The sequence below is a fragment of the Mauremys reevesii genome, linkage group 1, assembly GCF_016161935.1.
Source record: "Mauremys reevesii isolate NIE-2019 linkage group 1, ASM1616193v1, whole genome shotgun sequence".
Classification (NCBI taxonomy): domain Eukaryota; kingdom Metazoa; phylum Chordata; order Testudines; family Geoemydidae; genus Mauremys; species Mauremys reevesii.
In genome coordinates, this window is record NC_052623.1 from 308,671,369 (window position 1) to 308,697,046 (window position 25,678).

At 42.1% G+C, this 25,678-nt stretch overlaps 1 long non-coding RNA gene across 1 annotated transcript; it reads right to left on the reverse strand.

The window, feature by feature from the left end:
* Positions 1–1,034: 1,034 nt before the first annotated feature.
* On the reverse strand, positions 1,035–14,135 carry LOC120395855. The gene is made up of 3 exons (XR_005592854.1): positions 13,945–14,135; positions 13,436–13,548; positions 1,035–1,775 (listed from the first exon to the last, which is right to left on the reverse strand). It is a non-coding gene; the product is annotated as an uncharacterized LOC120395855 (long non-coding RNA).
* Positions 14,136–25,678: the final 11,543 nt, after the last annotated feature.

A 25,678-nucleotide genomic window follows, 5' to 3' on the forward strand; every position in this document is an offset into this window, starting at 1 on the left:
GTGTATGTGCCACTGCCAATCCATCTGGTTACATTTTTCTACTACATACTGGGCCACATTCTACTCTCAGTATCACCCGTTCAGCTTAATTTAATTTATGTCAGTAGGTGTAACTCAGAATAGATATTGGCCTGATCCACTGTGACTGTCTTTGATAGGTTTATACCCTAATCTTTGTGTGTATGTGTGGGTGGGTGTGGGTGTATCCCCGCATGCACACTGCAATCAAACTTATCCCAGCAAACAGCCAGTAAACACCTTTTGTTTAAAAGTTTATTGAAATCAGGGGTTCTCAAACTTAATTGCACCGCGGCTCCCTTCTGCCAACAAAAATTACTACACAACCCTAGGATGAAGGACTGAAGCCTGTCCCTGCCCGAGCCCCATCGCCCTGCGGGAGAGGCCAAAGCTAAAGCCCGAGCCCCCTGCCCGGGGCAGGGAGGTGGGAGTGCTAAACTGAAATCCAAGGGCTTTAGCTCCAGATGGAAGGCCTGTAATCTGAGCCCCAGCACCTAGGGGTGAAACCCTTGGTCTTCGGCTTTAGCTCAGGGAGGTGGGGCTCAGGCATTGGTCCTGGGCAGCAGGGATTGGGCTTTGGCTTCAGCCCCAGGCCCCAGCACGTCTAACACCAGCCCTGGTGACCCCATTAAAACAAGCCACTTTAGGGTCCTGAGCCACAGTTTGAGAATTTCTGATTGAAATGATATCATATTCAGTAGTTTTTCACATTTGCTAGCTGCTTTTTCTCCCTAAGGCTATGTCTACAATACAACGGCACAGCTGTACTGCTGTAAGGTCTCCTGTGTAGCTGCTCTCTGTAGCCCTCTCATTGGCATAATTAAACCACTCCCAATGAGTGGCAGTTGCTATGATGTCAGGAGAGCATCTGCTGGTGAAATTATGTCAGCCAGGGGTGTGTTTTTCACACCCCAGACCAACAAAAGTTTTACTCACAGAAGTGCTAGTGAAGACAAAGCCTAAGTAAAATAGCTTAATTTGGAAAAGGAAAATTTTGTATATACTTAATTGTTTTATGGTAGTGCCAAAAATGTGGTAAACAGTTTCCGAATATGCCCCCAAAAGGCTACAAAGAAACAAAAACGGAAAGAGTGGATGAAAGAGATACAGCTTAAAAGCAAAGTTATCAAGGTGGTGGTGGACATATGTCTTGCTCACTGCAAATATAGCCCATAATGGAGTGTATAGAATTATTTATGACAAACCAGATGCATAAGCTGCTCTTTATTTCATGCATGCAGATGAGTTCTCTGATCTCTAATTAATGTGTCTTACACATTTCCTTGAGAAAACTTTATAAGCTATGATATAAAAGCTTCTGACACTTAAATAAACTTTAATAATTAACAAACTCATTAATAAACTTAAAAATAAATAAAATAAAAGCCTAAAGAAATTTAAATCCTAACTAAATGTATTAGAACAGAATATTAGGGACTAAGTGTTGCTAAATTTACTTAAGGAATAGTGTGCAGCATGAACAAGATCAGCACGTGGGGTTACTTTAAGGTCAACGTAGGAACAAAACCTGCAGAGTGGGGGAAAGTGGCATGGCTTATGACTGCATGAACTCAAATTTGCTGAAGTAGGTGAATTAGATGAGTTAAAATGAATTTAAAAGTTGTGTAAGGGGTGCACAAAAAAGAGGCATAATCTGGAGAACAAGATTGGAAAGCAGGAGATTTGGCTTCTGTTTTCAAATCTGCCACAGACTTCATGTGCGACCTTGGGAAGTCACTTCTCTTGCTATTTCCAACCTATAAATGAGGATAATATGTCACAGGAGGGTTGTATGGCTAATTCATTAATGTTTGAAAAACATGGTAGATTATGAGCTACAAGGAGACATTTGAACATAAAGCAGTGATGTTAATGTGCAACCATGCACATGGTATTTTCAATGTAAACATCCACACTGATTATAAAAAACCATTGAAAAGTAAACTTTCTAGGAAGTGAAAAACAGTCATTAGAGATATAGGCCCAAATTCACTCCTAGTATATACAAATGCAGCTCCTTTAAAGCCGACAGTAACACCCACTTACACAGGGCTGAATTTGATCCTTTGTCTATTAACTTCTGTGACACTAGGAATGCTATAGACCTACTAAGAATCCTTAATGTTGCTTGACTAGACCTGTTGAACCTGCAGTGATCTGAGGAAAGAAAATGCAGTTGCTTATATTACTTCATAGAGGTAAATTTATACAGCGCTTATGCCTACTCTCATCGAACTCCGTGATGGAACTCCACTTGCCTAGGTGGCAGTGGGTTGAGCCTAGAGTTGTTCAAGGTTACTTTAATTGCAACTGCTGTGCTGACTCTTAGGTTTCCTGAAGTATTCAGAATCAAGCTCATCTAAAGAGCTGTTAAACCTGCTGTTTGGTTATTGGAAGTCAGTGCTCAAATTGTTTGTGAGTTTAGGCTCCCTCCTGCAGAGCTGTAAACAAAGGTGATGCTCAGCTATATAGGCTACATTACTTGGTGCAAGATACAGAATTTATTTTGACCTTTCCTCTTGGGGACAAGTGTTCATAACAAGCTGCCTGCCTAAAAGACTTTGCAGTTTGTTTCTTCTAAAATTGAGAGTTGTTTTTACAGTCACAAGTGATGATTTAAATTAATACATGTACGTGTCTGCATGTCACTGAATTTAGAAATATGTTTATGATGTTAAGAGTATTCCCTAACCCATGTTACCTTTTACCTTTTCAGGTTTTACATGTTTGTTCTACTTTCAAGGGATTTTTTCAAAGTGGCAGGGGAAAATGCAGAAACTATTTTCTTTAATTTTTTTCTCTCTGGCCCATGAATGGGAAAACCAAATCGAACCACAGAGCAACACCACAATACCTCTTTCATTGTCAAGGAGCTTGCACCCTTTGCAGAATCAATGGTTCAATACAGCATCAAAGCCATTAATATGTGGCTGCCAACATGAGCTTTGAGGCACAACAGCCAACTCAGAAAGGCAGAAATAACCCACATGCAGTGTTATGAAAGGCACATCTGCTTGCAAATCTCTTAATGTAGGCTACCCAATCAACGGTGACATCATTGTTATTGGCTTCAGTTGTTAGCATTTGTGTTGATAAGATAAACCTGCTTACATTATACATTATGTACAGAGTGATTTTTAAATAGCTATCTGTGGCTCTGATCTAGCAATGCTTTACTTTATGCCCTTGAAGCAGACCCACTGAAGTCAATGGGTACTCAAATAGTAGATCTGCACTGCTTCTCAGCATGGATACACAGATATGAGCTAGCTCCAATCCAGTTAGTATGCTAAAAGTAGGGGTGTAGCCAGGGTAGCCCAGGTGGCAGCTCATGCTAACAGCCTGAGTATATACCCAGAGGGTCCTGGCAGGTAGGTACTGAGCTCCCACCGTGAATGCTCTCAGCTGCAGTACAGACATAGAGCTTGGAGCTGGGGGGGCAGGCAGGGTTGATTCCCAGCTCAAGCAGACATACCACCGCTAGCTCTTATTGAACTAGCATACTAAAAATTGTGGGGGTAGTCATGGTAGCATGGGCAGAGACAAGCAGGGAAATGGGCTAGTCACCCCAAGTACATACCTCCAGGGTCTGGGTGGGCTTGTACTTGGGGCAGCTAGCCCCTCCCACTGCTCATCACTGCCTGTGCTAGCATGGCTACACTAGTAGTGTCAATTAGTGTGAGGATGTCTACTCAAGCCCCGGCTTCAAGTGTAGCTGAAGCCATAGTTTACCAAGTTAAGCATTTATGTCTTTGTAGGATGGGGGTGCAGGTTGTTAATCTTACTTTGATCTGTAATGTTTCCAGTAAGAACACTGTTGATGCTGAAATTGTATTTTGCAGAGATTCATCTGCAGACATTCAAATATAAATTGATTGAAGAAAAAGTTCAATTCATTTCTTAAATAAATAAAAAGCCACCCAGGACTTAACAGAACTGAATGATTATCTAATTCTATTTAGCAAGTCTCTTAATGACTGTTAATGAAGCATCGTCCAGTTCACAATTCTACAGTACAAACTAGCAGGATTGATGACAGCAAAAGAAATATTATCATTCTGCATTTTCCTTTTTTCTGATACTGATGTGCGGTACCCCAAGACCATTTTAAAATGATCTTTGCAGTCCTTATCTGTCATGGAAACAAATTCATTCCTTGGGTGGCTGAACATCATGAGGTGAAATAAATTTCTTAGAAACGTATCCCCTGAAGGCTGCTATCCATTACTGTTACAAGTTTGCAATGGAAATGGTTTTATTGCTATGTAAAGAATATGATAGAACTTAAACCCCTGTGAATGAAGCCGTAGAAAAACAAATATAATACGAGTAATATATTACTCACAAAATATTGCTGGATGTGATACATTTATATATTCTGGCAATGTTTTGAGTTTATCAAAGCAAATGTGGAACTACTCAAATAAGAAAGTTAACCCAAAGAGTAATAAAAGTGAAAAATGATGCACAAATTGATCTCTGTATATAGTATGGGGATCAACACAGCCTCTTTTTACCTATAGTATATTTAGGTTTGCAACCTCCATGGCAGGTGTGATCATCTAAAATGAAAAGATTCATGATAGTCAGCCGCCTGATTCCAGTCTACACTCCTCTGGATGTTTACTGCTTCCACTTTAAAAGAGCATTATGGATCATTATCCTTTCTTCAGGAAGGGGTATCAAAGCCTGTATGTTTAGTGCAATTATAATTAAAGTCTGATCCTGCAAAGGGCCTCCCAGGCTCCAATACAGCAAAGCAATTAACTATGTGCTTAACTTTAGATGTGTGCTTAATCCCCCCTGACTTCAATGGACATAAACTGGTGCTTAGAGTTAAGCATATGCTTATGTGCTTTGCTGAATATCAACAGACAACTGATTCAAGACACTAATGACTCGAATAGAAAATGGTGAAGCCCTGAGCTGGCAATGTTCTGTGTGGAGCTTATTGCAAAATTGAGGCCTTTGTTACTTTGCTTTACTGTATATATATATTTTATATATATTTAGATTTATAATGTTTATTTGTTCACTTTGCTATTGTAACATATTGAAGGGTTAGAATTATAGTTTGATAAATACTTAATTGAATTAGCACTTTGCCACTGAAACCTGTGGCAGTTTATTTTCAGTGTCACTGTAATATTGATTTTTACACATAAAAAGAGAGTAAAGTCTTGCTTAACTAAACAAGTTTAAAAAATAATACTTAGATCTTAGCATGTAAACTCTTCACAATTCAGTAAAATGGTAACTAATCAAGATTAACTATTTAATCTGAGATAGCAAAATAATATCAGTAGATATTTTTCTTGATATGAACAACCAACTATCCATTACACAATGGCAAGGGGAAGTGCTGCAGAGCTTCGGTTTGCACAGTGTCAATCTATAGAAATTTCTTGATCACACTATTACAACATGCCCTGTACCCCACTGTGTGATTACCAGTCAGTTGTGAGTAGACCAAGTCACTGGGTCCTATGTGCTTCTAAGTCAACTGGGTTTGGATAGAGTCTAGTCACAGTTTCTAGCTCTGGGGCTCTAGGGAACATTCCCAGGCTCAGACCTTTATTCTGACACGCTCCTTTGGGATGCTGGGTACTGCTGCCCAGCCATCTTCAACCCCCAAATGAGTACTGAGACCTTCAAGCCCCCCCGTAGCTTACACATGCTCCCTTAGAGTTCAACCTTTTTCTGTGGCCTCTCTGGGCTTCTAGTTTAATTCATTCAGGGACAACATGGAAGGAAAGCAAGGAACATTGGTTGAGCAAAAGAATCTCTTAACCACAGTCATTTTAGTCTTACATTCTCTCAAGAATTTCAAGATCTTTGTAAAATAACAAAAGTCTTGAGATAACCTTCCCCATTCTCATTTTATCCCTTCGGTGAGTCTAAGTATTATCAGCATTTCAGGCTGTCCTCACCTTTCCTGCATAAGAACATAAGAATGGTCATACTGGGTCAGACCAATGGTCCATCCAGCCCAGTATCCTGTCTTCCAGCAGTGGAAGGTGCTTAAGGGGCCGTAAACAGAACTGGCAATTTATTGAGTGATCCATTCTCTGTCATTCAGTACTAGCTTCTAGCACTCAGAAGTTTAAGAACACCCAGAGCATGGAGTTGTGCCCCTGACCATCTTGGCTAATAGCCATTGATAGACTTATCCTCCATGCACTTATCTAATTATTTTTTTAAACCCAGTTATACTTTTTGGTCTTTACTTCGTTCCCTGGCAACAAATGCCACAGGTTGACTGTGCCTTGTATGAAGAAGTACTTTCTTATGTCAGTTTTAAATCTGTCACCTATTAATTTGGGTGACCCCTGGTTTGTTTTGTGAAGGGGTAAATAACATTTCCCTATTCACTTTCTCCACATCATTCATGATGCATGTCCTGTTTACATGTGGTGATGGTCAGCCCCCTGAACAGAGCAGCACACACCTTTTAAAAAAAGGGCCTGTGTCTCTTTTTCCATGTGCTTGTGTAAGCAAGCAGGGCCGTCCCTCTGGATCTGCGTCTGAGGGAGGCCACGCCTCCTCACAATTTGGGTCTGCTAAAGCTTTCTCCAAGGCGGGGGTGGGGGGAGGGGAATTAGCAGTTCTCAAGAGGCCTGTCTTTCAAGCGAGGCAGGCCACACACAGTCTGGGCTCTGGCCTGTAACCAGGGAGAGCAGTAGCAGTCTATCCACTTAGCTATTAAGCAGGGTGGAGTAGCCAACAGTCAAGGGTCTGGTCTGAAACTGGGCAGAGCAGCAGCAGTTTATTCACCCTGGTGCTAGGCAGGGCGGGGCAGCAAACAGCCTGCAATCAGGCAGAGCCTTTAAGTAGGCTGAGGCCACAAGTAGTCAGGGCTCTTGCCTGCAATCAGGCAGAGCTGTAGCCCCAGTCCAGTCTATGGGCCTCAGGTTTGGGGTAAGTGCTACACAATGTCTATGTGGCTCAGGTTTTGGGTGAGCACCACATGATGTCTATGGGGCTCAGGTTTGGGGTGAGGTTTGGCATTCTGGTAAACTGATAGAGTCTGTTGGTGGTGGCAAAGGCAGTTCTCTTTTGATTCTAGCATCAGTGGGATCTGCCAATATCCTTTGGTTAAATCCAGCGTGGTAATATATTGGGCCTCATCCTGTCATTCGAGTAATTCGTCCACCTGCGGCATCGGGTAGGCGTCAAAGTGGAATATTGCATTGACCCTTCTGAAGTCAATGCAAAAGCGACAAGTCCCGTCTGGCTTGGGGACAAGGACAATTGGTATCCACCACTCACTCAAGGATCTCTTGATTACCTCAGGTTCTAACATGGAGTCTCGCATGTGGTGGGAGTGTGGTCAGGTGATGTCTCATACAACCTCTCTGGGACAGGTGGTGATGGAGTGGTAGATTTGGGTTGTCTGCCCGGGCATGGTGGTGAACCTTCGAGGGAAGGCCTCAAGTAGGCATCTTACTTGCTTCAACTGTTCAGCCGAGAGGGTATCACCCAGCAGGGTGTTTTCAGGCTACATTCCAATGGGTGCTTGCAGGCCCAGTTCTGGTTTCGGGGGTAGGGAGTGACAAATAATTCATCCCACTCATGCCAGGGCTTTAGCAGATTCGCATGATAGATCTGGCATTTTCTTTTTTGGTCTGGCTGGCAAACCTCGTAATTGATGGGACCTGTTCGGCGGATGACCTTATAGGGTCCTTGCCAATGGGCCAGCAGTTTAGACTCAGCTGAAGGGAGCAGAACCAGGTCTCGATCCCTGGGTTCGAAGACCCGCTGTCTCATACCCCGATTGTATCCTCGTGCTTGGGCTTCCTGGGCTGCCACAGTACGGGCAGTGGCATTTCTTAGGGAGACAGCCTCGGGAAACCGTGCGGCATAGTCCAGCATTACTAGGATATACCAGAATCCAGCTACACTCCTTGCCAGAGGTCCCACCAAGTCCACGGCTACCCTTTCAAAAGGGTTCTCACCAGCGGGAGGGGGACCAGGGGTGCCTTGGGTGCCCCATCAGGGGCTGCTAGCTGGCATTCTGGGCACGAGGCACAGTGGTCCTTGGTGTCATGGTACATGCCCAGCCAGAAGAAATGGGACAGGACATGGGCCAGTGTCTTCTCTAGCATGAGGTGGCTGGCCACTGGGACATCGTGGGCTAGTCGTAGCACAGCACACCAGTGTCACTGAGGGACCAGTAGCTGGGACTGGGGATTGCAGGTCTAGGTCAACACGGTAGAGCTGATCCTGGACAAGCTCGAATCGAGGCCACTGGTTGGCTCTCTGTGCATTGACCATGACAGCATCCTCACAGACTAGCTGCTTGTAGGCGTGCCTCAGAGTGGGGTCATCTCGTTGGTCTCCTCAATCTCCCTGGGGTATACTGCCAAGGATATTGGTAGTGGTTCCTCCACATCAAGAGCATCAGGTCTCCCTGGAAGCTCATGCTGGTCCCTGGGCAACAGCAGTGCTCCTTGGTGCTCCTCTCCAGCAGTGGGGAAGAAACGTCTATCTCCTCCAGTGGCTTCCTCTGAACTGAGCTGTCCCACCCCTCTGCTTCCGGCATGCAGGGCATGGCCCTCCTGGCTCCACCCACCAGGTGGCTTGTGGTGTTTCCTCCAGGTCTGAGGGAAGCCACGGCTCCTTGCTACAGCTTGATTGGCATGCTTGTCCCCCCCCCTCGCCCCCAGTGGGAGGTTGTGTAGAAAGTCTTTTGTTCCATAGGAATGAGCCACTAGTTGAGAGCCAATCAGAATCAATGGCTCTAGATGGTAGTCTTGACTTCTCTATAGGTAGTCTTTCAATGCAGGGTTAAACACCTTTCCTGGGGACTGTGGCTTTCTGGAATGCATTTCAATAATGTTCAGCACATACTATGAAATGGAGTTCATAGTGACACAGACATACCTCATTGTCACACATATAGCTCTGTTTTTTATTGCAGGATGCCAATAACTACCAATGTGTGGGACAGTAGGGCCCCTAGGGGTATGTCTACACAAGGACAAAAAAGCTGCAGCTGGCCAGGGTCAACTGACTTGGGCTCACAGGATTTTTTGGACTCTGTGCTGAGAAATTGCTATGTAGACATTTGGGTTTGGGCTGGAGCCCAAGCTCTGGGACTCTGTGAGGAGAGGGAGGGTCCCAGAGCTTGGGCTGTAGCCTGAACCCAAAATTCTATACAGCAATTTTTCAGCCCAGACCCCCAACCCAAGTCAGCTGACCTGGGCCAGCTGTGGGTTTTTTATTCCTGTGTGGAGGAACCCTAGATCTCCAACGCCCTGTTTAATGCACTCAGTATTGAAAAAGCTTCCATATTTGGGGCCTGATGCAATTGAAATACTCTCACTGACTTCAGCAGGTTTTGGATAAGACTTTTAGGCCTAGCTCTGTAATGGGGCTATTCTGACAAGTGAAATTATGCAGTTGTTTAAGAGTTGGCAGAATCAAGACTCTAACTGACGTGTGTGTGTGCACGCGCACACTTATGGGCACGTATGTGCTGTGAACAATAAGTAACATTTTCTTAAAGTTACCATACAGCTTTAGATAGATTATAGATGTCTCATGTTACTATAGGAAATATAGCAAAATGGTGGCTTTTTAAAAATGAACTACATATTGATCATATTACTGATATGCAATCACACCTTCTGCTAGCAGCTAAAGAATGTAATTCTGTATGCTAATATTTGATTTTTCTAACCTTGTCTGACCTCCCCATCACATCCATTTAAATTACTTGATTTTTTTTAACCTGTTGAATCATGATCTAACCTGCTCTTTCACTCATATAAAAGAAGCCTGTGGAAAAATGAAATAATATTGGCCTACATTGATGTCCATAATCCCTTTGTTGATGTAAAAGGATGTGAAGACTTACACTAGCCTATTCCTAGGATCTCAGCATACCTCAAACCAACAAAAGAAAAATAACTTCAAACCTTTCATCAGGACTGAAAAAGAAAGAGTGAGTGCTTATGAAAGACTAAACTCCTAAAATTATGAATTATGACTAAGAATTCCCCAGGCATAAAGGCCTTTTAGAAAAGACAGGACATAGAGCTGGGAGAATTTAAATAACAAAATAAACAAAAAAAAAGACCCCATAGTCTAATGGCAAGGTTTCTTCAGATTGTCCATATAGTTTGAGGAAACTCAGGCCTGGTCTATACCTGAAACGTAGGTCAACCTAGCTACAGCAGTCAGGGCTGTGAATGTTTCACAACCCCTGAATGTTTCACACATAGGTAAATTGACCTAAGTCTCAGTTTAGACATCAGTAGTTTAACCAGAGAATTATTCTGTGGACTAAGCTACTGCCAATTGAGGGATTGGATTTACTACAACAATGGAAAAACCCCTTCTATCGCTGCAGCAAGCGTCTATGCTATAGTGCTACAGTGGAATAGCTGGATTGTGGTACCTATGCCACTTGAAGTGTAGACGTATCCTGAGGGTTTCTGTAGCCTTTCACAAGAATATACTGTTGGTACAGCTGAAGAGATTCCCCCTTTTCCTGTCTCCAAATGAACGAATTAAAATATAAATATCAAATATTAAGATACTATATTAGGTTGCTAGATATAGTAGTGGGGAAAAATAAGGAACCAGACTGACTCAATGGCTGTGATTAATAAAGTTATGTGTAGTAAAGGGGAAAATTGACTATAAGTGACAGCTTTGGGCAAAATATTGTAAATTTTAATGACAGCGTTTACATCACAGGCAAACCTGTTAGGGAAAGAAGGGGGTTGCAGTCATATTGATTTATTTTATTTTAGTTATAAAGTGAATAAATAGGGCTAGTAATTGCCATCAAGCATGTTTATGCTATCAAGTTAGTGAAATGCATCTATCCTGAAATAGGCAGTAAATAAAGGGACTGAAACCAAATAGTATGTTACAAGGACACAGTAGAATAATCAGATCACAGAGTGGAATAATCAGAAATGAAGCTGTTTGATCAATAATGCACTGACACAGCTCAGCCATACATACAAAAATCCCACCATTGTTGTTAAAACAAGGAGTACAGAAATGGAAGATTTATACAGCTGTTATGGCCTGTTGGAGAACTACAGTTGTTGAAGTGACATTGTATTGTATAATGGATGGTTATAGTGCATTTTAAGAGCATCAGAGAATGTGGAAGGACATTGTATAAACAACATGGACTTTAAACTCAGCTAGCAAAGTGTTGATGGAGAAACCGCAACCTTAGCAAGCATAGCATGCAAAGCTGGTTAAGGGATACACCACATGGGGGGGGCGGGCAATGAAAAGCAACTTGTGAAGATCAGTTGCTGACCAGGGCAAGTCAGCTGTTGTTCAATATATGCCCCAAGATGGTTTTACTAACAGCTAGGTCCTAACCTGTCTTACATAAGCTGGAATGACAAGATGTTTTGCACAAGGAAACTGGAAAATTCCAGCCCCAGTTGCAAGAACTCATAGGCGATGCCTTGTTCCATGACTGGAAGATGAGAGGACACCTTGTTTTGGTTGGATATTTCAGCAGAAGTATGGGTCACCATCGGATTGGTCCATGCCAGCATCTCCAAGAAGAAGAACTAAGCTGTACTGCCAATCAGAAATAGGATTAAATGGCTTGTCTCCCTCAGCACATCACTTCCCGAAAACCAAAGTCACCTGGAAGGAAGAAGACTGAGATCCTGGGGCCAGCCACCAGGGAGTACTCCTACCTTGGATACCTCGCTTGGATAGGCACTTTTAATCATCTCTTTTTGCTTTCCAGCAATTCAGGTTGCCCGCTAGTGTGCCAAGAAAAGATTTTAGTCATGTCTGTTCTTTGCTCCACCTGCATTTACAGTGTCAACTCCTGCTGGGAACAGTAACTGAGCTGAAAGCTGATGGCTGAGCAAAGATCTGCTGATAAGTAGCACACAGACTTTCTCCTGACCCAAATCAGTCAGTTGACCACTTTCTGAAACTGGGTACCTAATTAGAAAGGAAGTGTACATGACTGTGTATGTGTTTTAAAGATGTGAAAGAGTTACAGGGTGTTGTCCTGGTTTTGTACCAGGGTCCAATCAAGATTGTTATAAAGTAGCTTTGCAACTGAACAAGTTACTGTTGTTAACTAAGACTGTGAAACATTGTACTTTTCCGTTGTAGTTAATGGTTTCAAATTCCCTTTCAAGTTTTAGGTTTATAGAGACATAAAATGCTATCAAAAGTGCAAGCCTCTAGAATTGCACTTGGTCTATAGAGTTTGTCATAAATATAGGGGTTTATTTTAGAAAGTTAGGAGTGTAATTTAAAGGATTAACTGTGGATGCACTGGTAGGGAAATCTTGGTGAACTCATGGGTAAGCAATTGACCAAATTGTCTTATGCTTTAGCTTTGGGATTGTTTTTCCTGTGTTGTGTTATCAACACTGGTCAGTTGATAACCAACTAGCACAAATATGGCCCTGTCCTGAGGGATTCTTAGTAAAAAATCTATACAAAGTAACCTTCCCAGGATAGTGATTGAGTATAAGTATTATTTTCTATTGTGGTGGTGGTGTTTGATTCTGACAACTTGGATGGTTATTGTATTAACCAATTTTCTAGTTTGTTACCAAAATCACAGTACAATAATATTTGTACCTTCTTATATCCTCTAGTATTAGTAGCTGTTGTTAAGGATGGTTAATAAAATTTTATAAAATTAAATTTAACTCTCAAGTCCCTTTTCTTTAATTAAATCAAAATTCCGAGAACCTTAAGAAAGGTGGTATAGGTAATCAGTTAAGCAATTTGCTTAACTAAGGTTTGTTTTATACCCTATCTTTCTTAGTTATTAGACCATTAATTTTTGGATATTATCTATCATTCTCCTTGTGGGATTTAATTATAAGTTAATGCTCAGTTGGAATGGAAACCCAGTGCTTCACTTAAGCAGTGAACCACAACACTTTTAGCCTAATTTTGGCTTGATTGTTAGAAAAGGAGATCTAAGGTGCTAGATTTAGATTTCAGAATGAAACGAAGCCATTCTGAGAGTTAAATAAATCAAAGCTTCACTATTAATCTACACTGGCCAAGCCACTTTTTTCTGATAGGGAGTAAAAGTCCTTTGAGCAATCACAGTTCACATAAAAAAGTGATTTGGCAGCAGAGCAGAATATCATATCTGTTGATTTAGAAATGACATAGCTGAAGAAACACAGGCTCCAAAAGCATGTAATGATTAAAAACATTATTTCATGAGATTGATTATTTCCTTCAGGAAGAAGTAATATAACAGTGAGGTTTGTTACATGCATATTCATCAGAACATAGTGATGCAAAGTAACTTGAAACAATGTAGAAGATGGTATTTATTGCAATCATTTACTTTCTTCACTGAAATATTAATAGATGATGGGCCTTATTCTCAGATACATTAACTCTGTGTAACATTGCTCTTAAAATGTATGTAAATATAACTTACTTTCTCTTTAGTCGTGTGGACGTCTGGTGTTGGGGCTCGGCCCTCTCAGGCGCTGCTGGGATCCAGGGCGCCTCACTACCGACAGCCAGTAGGTCAGGGTCCAGACCCTCTGGCTGAGCAAACAAACAGTCGTTCAGGGGCTCAGACCCTCAGGCAGGGGCTGAGCAAACAAACAGTACAGTACATAAGCCCAGGCCCTTGAGCAGGGCGGGGCAGCAAGCAGTTCAGGGCTCAGGCAGGGGCTGAGCAGACACTGAGGTAAGTCCAGGCTCCTACGCCTGAGCGTTGGTGTGAGGGGGAGACTGCCACCCGTGAGTGGGGTGTTAGGGGGGATGCAGGCCCACCCACTCCACTGCGTCCCAGCCCAGGGCCCTAACAGCAGCAGTCAGTCAGCTGCTGTGTCAGTGGGGATCCTGGCCGCAACACACTGACATTGGCTCGGGGTCTGCTGCAGACGGACTAGGGTCAGCTACCCCCAGGCCACTTCCACTCTCCCCCTCCATTGGTACCTGGGTATCCCCGGCATCTTCCGCAGTGTCCCACACCGTGGGCTCCTCAGGGTACTGGGCGCTGGGTAGGCCGGGCTGCTCCTCAGGATACTGAGCGAGGGGAAGCTCAGGCAGCTCCTCTGGGCAACGAGCCCGGGGCAGGTTCGGCCAGTCCTCCTCCAGGTGGCGAGCCCGGGGCAGGCTCGGCCCAGCGGGAGCTAGAGCACTAGCGTCTGTCCTCTCCGGCGGCCAGCAGTCAACTGAGCGCTGGGGCCGGGCCTTTATACTTCCTGTCCCGCCCCTTGACTTCCGGGGGGTGGGAACAGGCGGCGGTGGCTCCGCCCACTGTGGCATCCATTCTGGCTCGGCCCTCTCAGGCGCCGCTGGGACCCAGGGCACCTCACTACAAGTGGCTTTAGTGTAAATAAGAATAAGGCCCATAAGTCCAATTTCATAAGTACTATATACATATGTATTCAGTTATGGACTTGCTATAACAAGGACTGGTCTCCAATTCTGCAATGTATTTTGCATGGGTGGTCAATAGTGCTCCATGTGGGGGCAGGGTATGCCTGTGTAGAATGCATTGCAAGATCGGGGCCTTAGATTGCACTGATTATTACCTGTTAATTCCTAACCTAATCAATAAAGAAGGAAAGTACAACAAATCAGCCAAAGTTTGTGCTAACTCAAGTTACTCAAGACAAATAGCATTTTTGAAAGTTTGTGATTGAAAATTATCCTCTAAAGGAATATAATACAAACATATAAACATTAACAACAGTAAGAAATGCAAGATGAGTTAATATGATGATCATCATAGTGGCTAAAATCACCTCTTTTGTGAAACATGGCATGCTGAATCAGGAAATAGATTGACATGCAATGTACTCAAAGCACATGAAGTTATCTAAATCTTCAATGAAAGGTCAGTGTCAAACATAAGCATGACATAAAGTTGCATAGATGCTACTGGTCTACAGTTGTTTCCTTTTGATATTATGGAGAGACGTAGCCTTGCCTCAGGTTAAAATTGCAAACTATAGTTAGAAAGCTGTACGTTTAGCCCTCCTATAATTTTAGTTTGGAAAATTGGCTTGGCCACAAATTATGATATGCATGTTGAAGGCAAAAGAGTATGGAAACTTCTGCAAAGTTTGAAGAAAATTAATCAAATTGTTTATGAATAATAAGTTAGTTAACTCCCCCTCCTTTTAAATTTTATCATGTAATGTTTCTTTGTCTCCTTTTAGCTCAATAACAGCTCATTACTGGTGGTTCAACTGCTTCACATAGTTCAATCTCCTTGAAATCTTACGCAGTGGCTGTAAGAAAGTAAATAGGTCATTTATGATTTTTGCCATGTAGTTTTGGGGCCCAGTTCTTCTCTTATTGGTTTCAATGAGATCGTAAATGGGTGGGGTCTCCTTCCACACTCCAAACAAACCTATCACTCACAGGTGTCTGGTTTACCTACACGAAGGCAATTCCAAATAATTCTATGTGAAATCCAAGTCTGAGCCTTCTCTCCTGCATCTTTTTACATGTACTACACTACAGCATGGCCCAAGACTTAAAGTTACAGCCTGTCCTGCAGCCTTTTGGTCATCCAGGACAAAGGCTGCCCTCAGTTAAATGTATGAATCTCCATTGACATTGGTGGCATTATAGACATCTGAGGGTAGAATTAGCCTCAAGCCTTTACTTTTAGTCCTTTCTGTCTGAAGCTGTTACCCCTTTAACATTTACACATTTTTGAAAACCCTATACAGCCACTGTCTCTTGACTGACGTTTATTTGGAAGTGAATCCTGGAATGGACATCTGTATGTGAAAAGGGTATTATGCTGTTATGTATCTCTATTGAGCCTGGTGGCACTAATGCATGTTTAAAGAGCTTTCCGTTATATGAAGCATCTCTTTCTATTGCAGAAACTCATTTGACACAGCTTGATTTCCAGGCAATTATGCAGCTGTTTAACTTCTTCCCAGTAAATTGCCCATCCTCACATCCACCCCACAGCTTCAACACCACCTCCTATTCTCCCTCAGTCATCAGCATTTAATCTCTACCTGCCATCATACCTAGTTTTTCTATCTCTTTTAGATGTTAAGCTCATTGGAGAAGTGACTATCATTTATTATATGTTTGTACAGCATCTAGCATGATGAGGACCACCTGCTTGTAGACATTAGATCAGGGGTAGGCAACCTTTCAGAAGTGGTGTGCCAAGTTCCCTGTAATTAAGGATTCGCGTTCCGGTAATACATTTTAACATTTTTAGAAGGTCTCTATAAATCTATATTATATAAATAAACTATTGTTGTATTTAAAGTAAAAAAGGTTTTAAAAATATTTAAGAAGCTTCATTTAAAATGCAGATCTTATCAGTTTAGTGTGATCCTCGCCCTCGCTTTTCCTTGCTGAGTTTTCCAATGTGGCCTACAGCAGGGGGTGACTGAAGAGCACTGGGTCGAGGCCAGGAGCAGAGCCCTGGGCTGGCTGCCAGTACCCCAGTCTGGCAGTGGGCTGAGCGGGGCCGGTGGCCAGAACCCCAGACCAGCAGCAGGATGAGCCGCTCAGTCTGCTGCTGGTCTGGGGTTCCAGCAGGGGTGAAAGTAACTTAAACTTCTTACAGGTACTGTCATATTGAAACCTCCCTCAGGGGGAGGAGCTCAGGTGCAGGGGATGTGTGGATGTGGGGAGCACTCAGGGCAGGGGGTGGGGATGTGGATGATGCAGGAGTCAGGGCTGGGAGCATGGGGGGTGCAGGAGTCAGGGTTGGGTGGCATGAGGGGCTCAGGGCAGGGGGTTGGGATGTGTGTGTAGGGGGGAAGCCCTGGGGGGGCCAGGGCTCGGGGCTGGCCTGGGACAGTCCCGGTTATGGCTGGGTTACCTGGATGGTGGATGGGTCCCTGCCCCGTGCTGTTCCTGTTCCTGCCAAGGGAGCTGTGGGCCAGCTGTGTGGGGGCACTGCATCTGCAGGCAAATGGGGGGTGGCAGCAGAAGACCCCCTGGCCTGCTGCTCCCTTCCCCTTCCCCCTGAAGGGCCACAGCTGTGCATGCTGCAGGGATGGCATGTGCCTGTAGTGCCCTGGTATCCAGCCATAGTGGCGAGAGAGGGGCAGCAGGACAGGCTGGGACGCGGATACCTCCACCGCGCCTCCCGCTGGCCCCTTTCACTTGCCTGACTGCCTGCTGCTTAGTCCGGTGCATGGGGCCACCAGCACCAGCCTGCCAGAGAGTTCCAGCAGCCAGCAGGACCACAGTTGGGAGCACGCCACGCGCCGTGCCTCCAGCTGCAGCGGAGCGCCCCAGCATCGGCCGGCTCCAAGTATGCATGCTCCGCCTTACTTTGACTTCTAGGTTCCAGCTGCCGGCCCCTTGCCAGCCAGGGTCCTGGCCGCTGGAACCCCAGACCAGTGGCGAGCTGAGCAGGGCCAGTGGCCGGGACCCCAGAGTGGCAATGGGCTGAGCGGCTCAGCCCTCTGCTGGTCTGGAGTTCCATCCGCCGGCTCCTGCCAGCCAGGGTCTCAGCCGCTGGTTCCGCTCAGCCTGCTACCGGCCTAGGGTTCCCTTCCCCCAGGCTGGCAGTGGGCTGAGCGGGGCCGGCGGCCGGGACCTCAGCGTGCCATTAAAAATTGGCTTGTGTGCCACCATTGGACCATAAGCATCTCAAATTTTGCACTCGAAATGAGAGAACATTTTGGCATTGTCTTTGTGCTTGTTTCTTGTGTTTGTCTTTATGTCCCTAGCCTCTGTTTGTCAGAGGGCGGAGATGGATGACAGGCGAGAGATCACTTGATCATTATCTGTTAGGTTCACTCCCTCTGGGGCACCTGGCATTGGACACTGTCGGTAGACAGGATACTGGGCTGGATGGACCTTTGGTCTGACCCAGTATGGCCATTCTTAAGTTCTTATGTTCCTATCTGTAAAATGGGAATAATAATAGCACCTTGCCTCACAGGGATGTTGCAAATATAAATTAATTCATGTTTGTGAAGCACTCATGTACTATAGTGATCAATGCCATAGAAAGGCCCCTGGGGAAATTAATAATTCGGTCTCCAGAGCAGTGTTTGAATAGTGTGCAATAAATAAAGCTTACGGCCACACACTGAACAATCAGGGGACAATAAAATATAGAATAGCTGCTGATATATTATTCACCATCCATTCTGTGCACTGAATGTGGACAAGGTCCTCCGGAAAAAAAAAACAGTGTGTGACCATGCAATTAAAGGCTTTATCATAATGCATACTCACATGATGTGTGTGAAGGAATTAGAGCAGCACAGACAACCTTAATTCTGATATTTTCTAACTTTTAGAGTGCTTGACTTTGCAACCTGAATAATGTTTGTTAGTTTTTTTGTGTGTAATAAAATAGAACTTACTTTACTTACTTATAGAGTCAAATCCTTTAACTTGACAGAACAAGCTTTTGAAAAAACCAGGATCTTATCTACCTTGGATGTAAGTGACCTTTGGACCCTATGGAGCCATGTCCATATTTGGAGGATTGTCAGATCTGTTCCGTGCTTCTCACATTTGAGCAAGCACTTGTGTCCAGGCAGAAGATGTGTGCAGAGCTAATACGATATAGTGACACTCTTCATCTTCTGTTGCATGCAGGTTTCAATTATTCCTCAGCCACATATAGTTCTGAGGGATATAAAGAGTGTCATCAACAAGATCCTATTCCAATACAAGGCACATGCTAACTTGCTAGAGAGTAGGCAGATTTCCAACAACATTGCAGTTGTATTGAGCAGTTTTTTAGACAACGGAATATCTCTGAAGAGAGTCAGAACAGCTCGTTTTATCCTTTTTGTAGACTTTAAGAAGCATTGATAGTGTCCACTTATAAAATAACTATGGAACATGAATCATAGTGATGAGAGAAGTTGTTAAGCCTTTATATAGGAAATGGCATGTTTTTGTCATCTACATTAACCTATGTTCAGTCTGGCTTGCTACAGTCTGTCTGCTGGCAGAGAGGTATCGTATCTAGCTTTCTGTTCCCCTGGATAATATCCTGATTAGTTTGAAAATACTAATAATATTATTTTACTTATATTGTTCTTCTGATCTGAAGCTTTAAAAAGCACTTTAAAAAAGATGCCTATTATTATCTTCACGTTTTATAGACAGAGGCATAGAGTGATTAGATGACTTGCCCCAGGTCACACAGTGAATCTATAGCAGAGCTATGCCTAGAACTCAGGTTTCTCAACAACCAGTCTGGTGCACTATTCACTAGACAACATTGCCCTTCAGAGAAGCGGAAGGAGTTATTGGAAGGATCTAGTGAAGTGGAGCCATCCTTAACTTTGCAGATTTAGAGTTCTTCTTGTTGTGATGCAAAGATGAGCTACAGGCAAAAATAAAACATCTTTGTAGCAGTAAACAGTGCAGGTGAAAGATCAGCATGAGGGAGACTGATATATTGAATGTTTACTGCTCTAATGAGGAATTCTGCGCTACTGTTCCTAATGACACACACGATGTAACCTTAGAGGAAGTTGAAAGATCTTGTTACCTTGTATACGTGGTTTCCACAACAGGAGGCAGTTCTGCTTTAAAGAATATAAAGCAGCAGTTGAACCAAGCAAGAATAGCATTCATGAAACAGAATCAGTACAGCATTTAGAGCACTCAAATGAAGTTCAGACTTTTTAACACCATTATTAAATCAAACTAATGCTGCTCGTATTTATCCAACAGGTGAAGAAAGAGGTATGCACTGTATCAAGAACAGCTGCAGGCACAGGAGCATGGACTTTGTGAGGGATGTTTGAAAAGCCTTGAGTTTTAGAGTTGCTGCACTGAAACACATCATCATGCCAGATGAAATTATTATTTATCATGTATGTGACAATAACACATCTCACCTTACACAGGACATACACTAAGGAGAGCCTCTGCTTGGTAGAGCAAAAAGATAATGGATAAACTGGTCCGTCGAATAATATCAATGAGCAAAAATAACTGCATTGGTGTGAGAGATGTTTAATCTCCACCTCTTCATACTAATTATTCTATGGTTTATTAACCTCTTTTCTCTCTTTAATCCTTTTCACACAGTTGGATTATGTGGAATGAAGTGTACAATCGAATACACACGTGTTTTTTCCCAGGATCATTTTGAAAATTGTTAAGATATCAATGCAGTTTCTAAAATGACAATGGGATTCATCAAGGGCTCCACTGATGAACTCTATTGGAGTGTAGCTTTTTTGGCATTTTTCTCACCCCCATCGATATATTGTTCTTTACCCTTTATACAAAATATTGGATACAAACAGTGTTCTGTTCAAAAAATGATTGTGAATTGTACTGTTTAAATTTAATTGTGTCTAATATTAATGTTGCTGCCTTAGACAAATATAACAATGATTATCATCTGATTATTCACCTGTGATTCAGGAAAAACATTGATTATCCTTGCACTTAAGGATGAATGGCTGTGGGTGGAAGCTAGGCACTTGGTGACTCAGACAGTAATAAAATCTTTGATCGTACACTAACAATATCTAAATTCAAGCTGTAGTTATAGATGTTCTGTAGTAGGGTGGCAGGGCTATTCCTGTTACCTCATTGTGGCAGGTGGAGTTTGATAACTTCTCCCTGGAAATAAAGGTAGAGGCAATGGTTCTCTGATCTGGGACAGAGGTCCTCCAAAGAGAGCCCTGGGAGCAGCCAGATCTGAGAACAAACCTTGTCCTGAGATTCAGTTTGTGGTAGTGCTGTTATTAAAACCTTACCCAGGAGTGTTGTGAGTGACCTTAAAAAAAATGTGTACCTCTTTGGTGAGGCAGGGTGTGCATTCCACTTGCTTACAGACTACTTTTCAATACATTTTTATATGAGAAAGGTAAACATGTATGTATCTGGTTGACAGGAATTCCCATACTATATCAGATCTGTGGTCCAGTTAGTCCACTGTCTTGTCTCCAGCACTGGACAGCACCAAATGTTTCAGAGGAAGGTGAAAGAACCCCCAGTCTGTCCCTTGTGAAGTTCTCCTCTTTATCTCCAATAGCTAGAGATTGGCTTAAGTCCTGACACATGAGGTTTTATCACCCCTCCAATGTTTTTTTTTAAAATCCAGCATTAACTATAAAAATGGATATTCTTGTTATCTATAGTAACATGCAATCTCTCTTTGAATCTTGCTAAGTTTCTGGCCTCAATGACTTCCTGTGGCGATGATTTCCACAGTCTAATTATATATTGTATTAAAAAGTATTTCCTTTCATCAATTTTGAATTTGTGACCTCTCAGTTTCATTAAATGTGCGAGGAGACAGAGAGAACAGACATTTCTGATTTACCTTCTCAATACTATTCATTATTTTACCACTTGTAGATCAGAAAGTGATGATTTAATTCATTTTTCTCTTGGTAAAGTGCTGAAATTTTGTGTCTAGTGAAAAAGCCCATGACAAAATGGCTAAATTAAAATCCCTACATGAGCAAAATCCCTAAACTAAACAACCAGCTAGTTTCCTTTATTTATTTCCTTGTTGTTTTGTTTATTTGTTTCTCTATCACAGTGTCATGTTATGTGTCACTCTTGTAGAAATTCCACCACAGGCTGATTTTTCACCTCAGTGTCTTATTCACTTATTTCTGCCAAGAGGCAGAAACTGACCGTCACCTCCCCCTGAATTATGGATTCAAAAGTCAATACATTTCTTCAGGCCAATGTACTCAGTTTATTAACCTGTTGGAAATACTTCCTCACTAATGTCACATTTCTTCACTTTAGTGTCCAGTAAATAAATAAAAAAAACTATATTAGAGTCTGTGAGGAATTGGGTATCTTCTCAAACTCAGGTTAATTGTAGTTGTTTGAGCAGGCAAGTACCAGATGATCTTGTGAGTTCAGTGTGGGTAAAATAACTGGGAGGAAATTTCAGACAATTGTATGATTGTATGTATGTTAAACTCTCAGAACAATCTTTGCAAGAGCCAGACTTGGTAATTAAAATTTCCTAGTTTTAACAACAGGAACAAAAGCCAAAATTAACCAAAAGATAATTTACCAGAATTGCACAGCATGTTTTTAAGGATAAGCTTGTGATGCTAAGATACAAATCAACAGAGCCAAGTTTTGGCAGGCTAGCTAATTTAGTCTAGCCACAAACAGACTATTTCCCTCAGTCCTGACTCCGGGGTCAAGTTTCCATAGCACTTGACGTCCCTAGCTCCTTTTCTCAAGAACCTACTGCACCAGAGGTGATGCTGTGCTGCAGCACTTTCCTTATAAAGCCAGCCATTAGTAGCCACCACTTCCCTTTAGTGACCAAACACTCCCTGCAGCTGGACTCCAAGTGGAAGCCTCCATCCCACTGCAGACAGTAAGCATCTCAACATTTTTCCCTTTCCTGTTAAGGCTGAGAGTGCATAGGTTAGTTTATTTAACCCTGAACTAAAAGAAACTTATCGTAGTAAGGCAATCTTTCTCCTTTCCTTTCTGCCATCTGGAGACATCTAGGTATAGCCCTGAGAAGCTCTTGCAATTTGGGAAATGCAAAAGTTTCTACTGTGGCTAGTCCTTGGGTGGGGCAATAAGAGGAGAAGGTTTTATATGCGCTGTCCTCCAGCCTCACCACTTGCTCACTCATTCAAGAGCTGACTGCCATCTGGCTTTGTGCTTTGAAATGATCAGTGAGCCTCTCCTAACAGACCCAGATGCCTTAAGATTAGTAATAGTCATCCAGTGTTTTTAGTACGCTGTGGATGAACACAACTGATCCTGTTCTCCAGGTAGGAGTTATAGGAGAAATAACATACACTTCTTATTTGTTATATTAAAAACATTCAGTCTGATAACCCCTTGCTACAATATTCCTTCTGCTTTTCAGCATTGCCAATGCATTTAAGGTGTTCCACAAAGCATACATGATAAATAGTGTATCGGTGCATATGTCATCTGCCATTTCCCTGTTTTGTGTTTTTGTCTAATACTGTCAGTCTATCTCTGTAGCCTCCTCTTTCTCTGTCCTAAAATACATTGAAAATTTGTTCCAGTCATCAGGCACTGCTAATATATCATTATTTCCCCTCCACTAAAGTAAGCAGTAACATATTAGCATATGTGCTAGTTTAGTGGCTTAGGTTAATAACTCTACCAACCCAGGAAAATTTGAAGTCAAATTGATTATATGGACTAAGCTATTGATAATGTGGGAGTACCTTGTTTGGCTATGTCCTGAAGTGGCATTATGTTAATAGTGGTAGAAAATGTTGTGATTGGAAATTTGTAATTTATGTTCTAACCTGGTTTTCTCAAACAAATGTTATAAAGTCATCATTTGATCCTGAAATTGTTACTATGCAAACTTCCAGTATAATTCTTAGCCCTTTATAAAGTGTGATATTAACAGAATAATAATGCTAACCCCATTAATGACAATTAGGGGAGGGTGAAACATGCTGTTCATGCTAAGAAATGTATAATAAATATGAAGTGCTACACTCTGAACTGTCCTAAAAACTATTAGTAGTATTACTATTGGGCATTGCCTCCTGAGCCACTTCAGCGGTGTAAATCAAGGCAGAATTTGTTTATTCTTGTATATTTTCCTAAAGCATGGTGAAAAGAGCACTCATAACTCTCATAGCAGTAAAAATTAAAATCAATACACAACTTGGTTAAAGCTTCCGCCATCAGGTCCTCAGCAAAAGTACTTTACCATGCTTTTAGACTTCTAAAGCTATTATGATAAAGCTATTTCTTAGCCAGACTTTTGTGTAAATACATAAATCCAGGCACTAAATACCGGGAATAAAATAAACTACCATTCTAGAATGAGCACTATTAAGAATTGACCTCTTCTCTGACCACTTACCACTGAGGTGACCAGAACTATGTGACTGTCTTGTTTAAGAGTACAAATTATTATTATCTGATCTACTGCCACAGCTGTGGTCGGTGCTGGCATTTGGGCTTCTTGTTAGAAAGGAACGGTTGCTGCCAGCAGGGCATTCTCAGTGAGGGGGCTGGGACTTTGGAACTGGTTCCACACTTTGATCTGAAATAGCCTGAACTTGGTGACAGTCAAGGCACACTGCAAAAGCCATTTATCTGATAGAGTTTTGGAGGAAGGAAAAGGATAAATTCTGGGTTAGGCTGGAATTTTTTTTTTAATTGGCAGGTTTAGATAAATGCAGTTAGCACTAGGAGTTAATTTGCATACTAGTATTTAATGTTGCTGGTGGTTATTGTTATTGGATGTTTTATTTATTGTTAAGGTGTGCAGAATTTTGTAAATATAAGTTTTTTATGGTTGTTAAATCCAGATACTTAAATAAATTAAGACTAATGCTCACTTTGGACTGAGCATTGAGGTCCCGATGAAGCAAAGCACTTAAGGACATGCTTAATGTTAATCTTGTGCGGAGTCCTGTTAACTTCACTGATTGATTAAATGAAACAATGGGAACATTTTAGGTGCTCCAGAATAATTCCTGGGATGTTGTCTGAACAATCAGGTCAGTTCCACAACATATATGCCTTTAATAGAAGGTCATATTCAGGAGTGGCAAAATATTTAATATTTGTGAACTAGGAAGGCATGACATCTAGGGAGGATATATGTATTGTGATAATTTTACAGTTCATCTATCACAGTGCAGCAACAACTCTAGAGTCAGTGTTTGATATACATTTAGGATGTATATTTACATGTACACAAAATATTATTTGCATATTTAAATATATGTGCAATTTTCACAATTTTTTCCCAGTTCTAACTGCTGGCATTGCTAGGCTAGAAGGAAATAAACTCATAAATCTATCTTTTTCTGGTCTCTTAATCCTCAGCACTCAATCACCAGTCTTGAATGCTCCAGGCCTCTCTGATTTTGTTTTTTCCTTCAGCTCCTCATGGCTTCTTAAATCTTCCATTGGTTATTCCAATAACTGTACTCCCTGATTCTCTTTCTTCACTCCCACCCTCTCCCCTTTCAGATCTATTGCATCTGTCCCCATCACCATTTTACCTAGTGCTGGAAAATATTGATTAATTTCAGACTTTTACAACAGTCCTGAATCAAAGTTCCATTTAAAAATGTAATTCTATAGATCCACTGAAGAATTTTTAAATTAAACACAGATTGCCTGATTTAAAAGAATAATCATGAACCAGGCAAGTCAATTTCGGCAAAACAATTTGCAAGCTGACACAGCTTTGATAAATGCCACCCTTTATTACTTGTTCAAGGACAGTTTGTTTCCTGCTAATACTACTGACTTCTTAAGTTGTCACACATACAATATGTAAAGTTACAATGCCATCTGAAAGGATGGGTGAGCTGTCCTGTGCTGGTACTACAATACTACAAAAAGGCAAATGTACATGAACATGCACATCATGAAGATTTTCAAACAAGCTTGGGTAACCACAGTTCTTTCTGACATTATCTCCGACACATAAATGCAACTAATGTTAATATTACAGTGTATTATCACAGTTATGCATGTTAAATAGTCTGAGTTTTGCTCAGATTTATAACATCAAAGTCTGAATTTTCTGGTCACCAGTACCAAAGCATTGTCAAAAATGGTCATATATATTCAAAAGAAACTATGTCCTGACTGTTGCCTCTTTGAACATCAGTTCTCCATGTTTAACAGGGGTAAAATTCATCTGAAAATATTCCATGTGAGCTCATTCATGGTTTGTCTCTAAGTTTTAATTTGACTACGTTATAGGATACAGTTACAAGATACATGTACCACA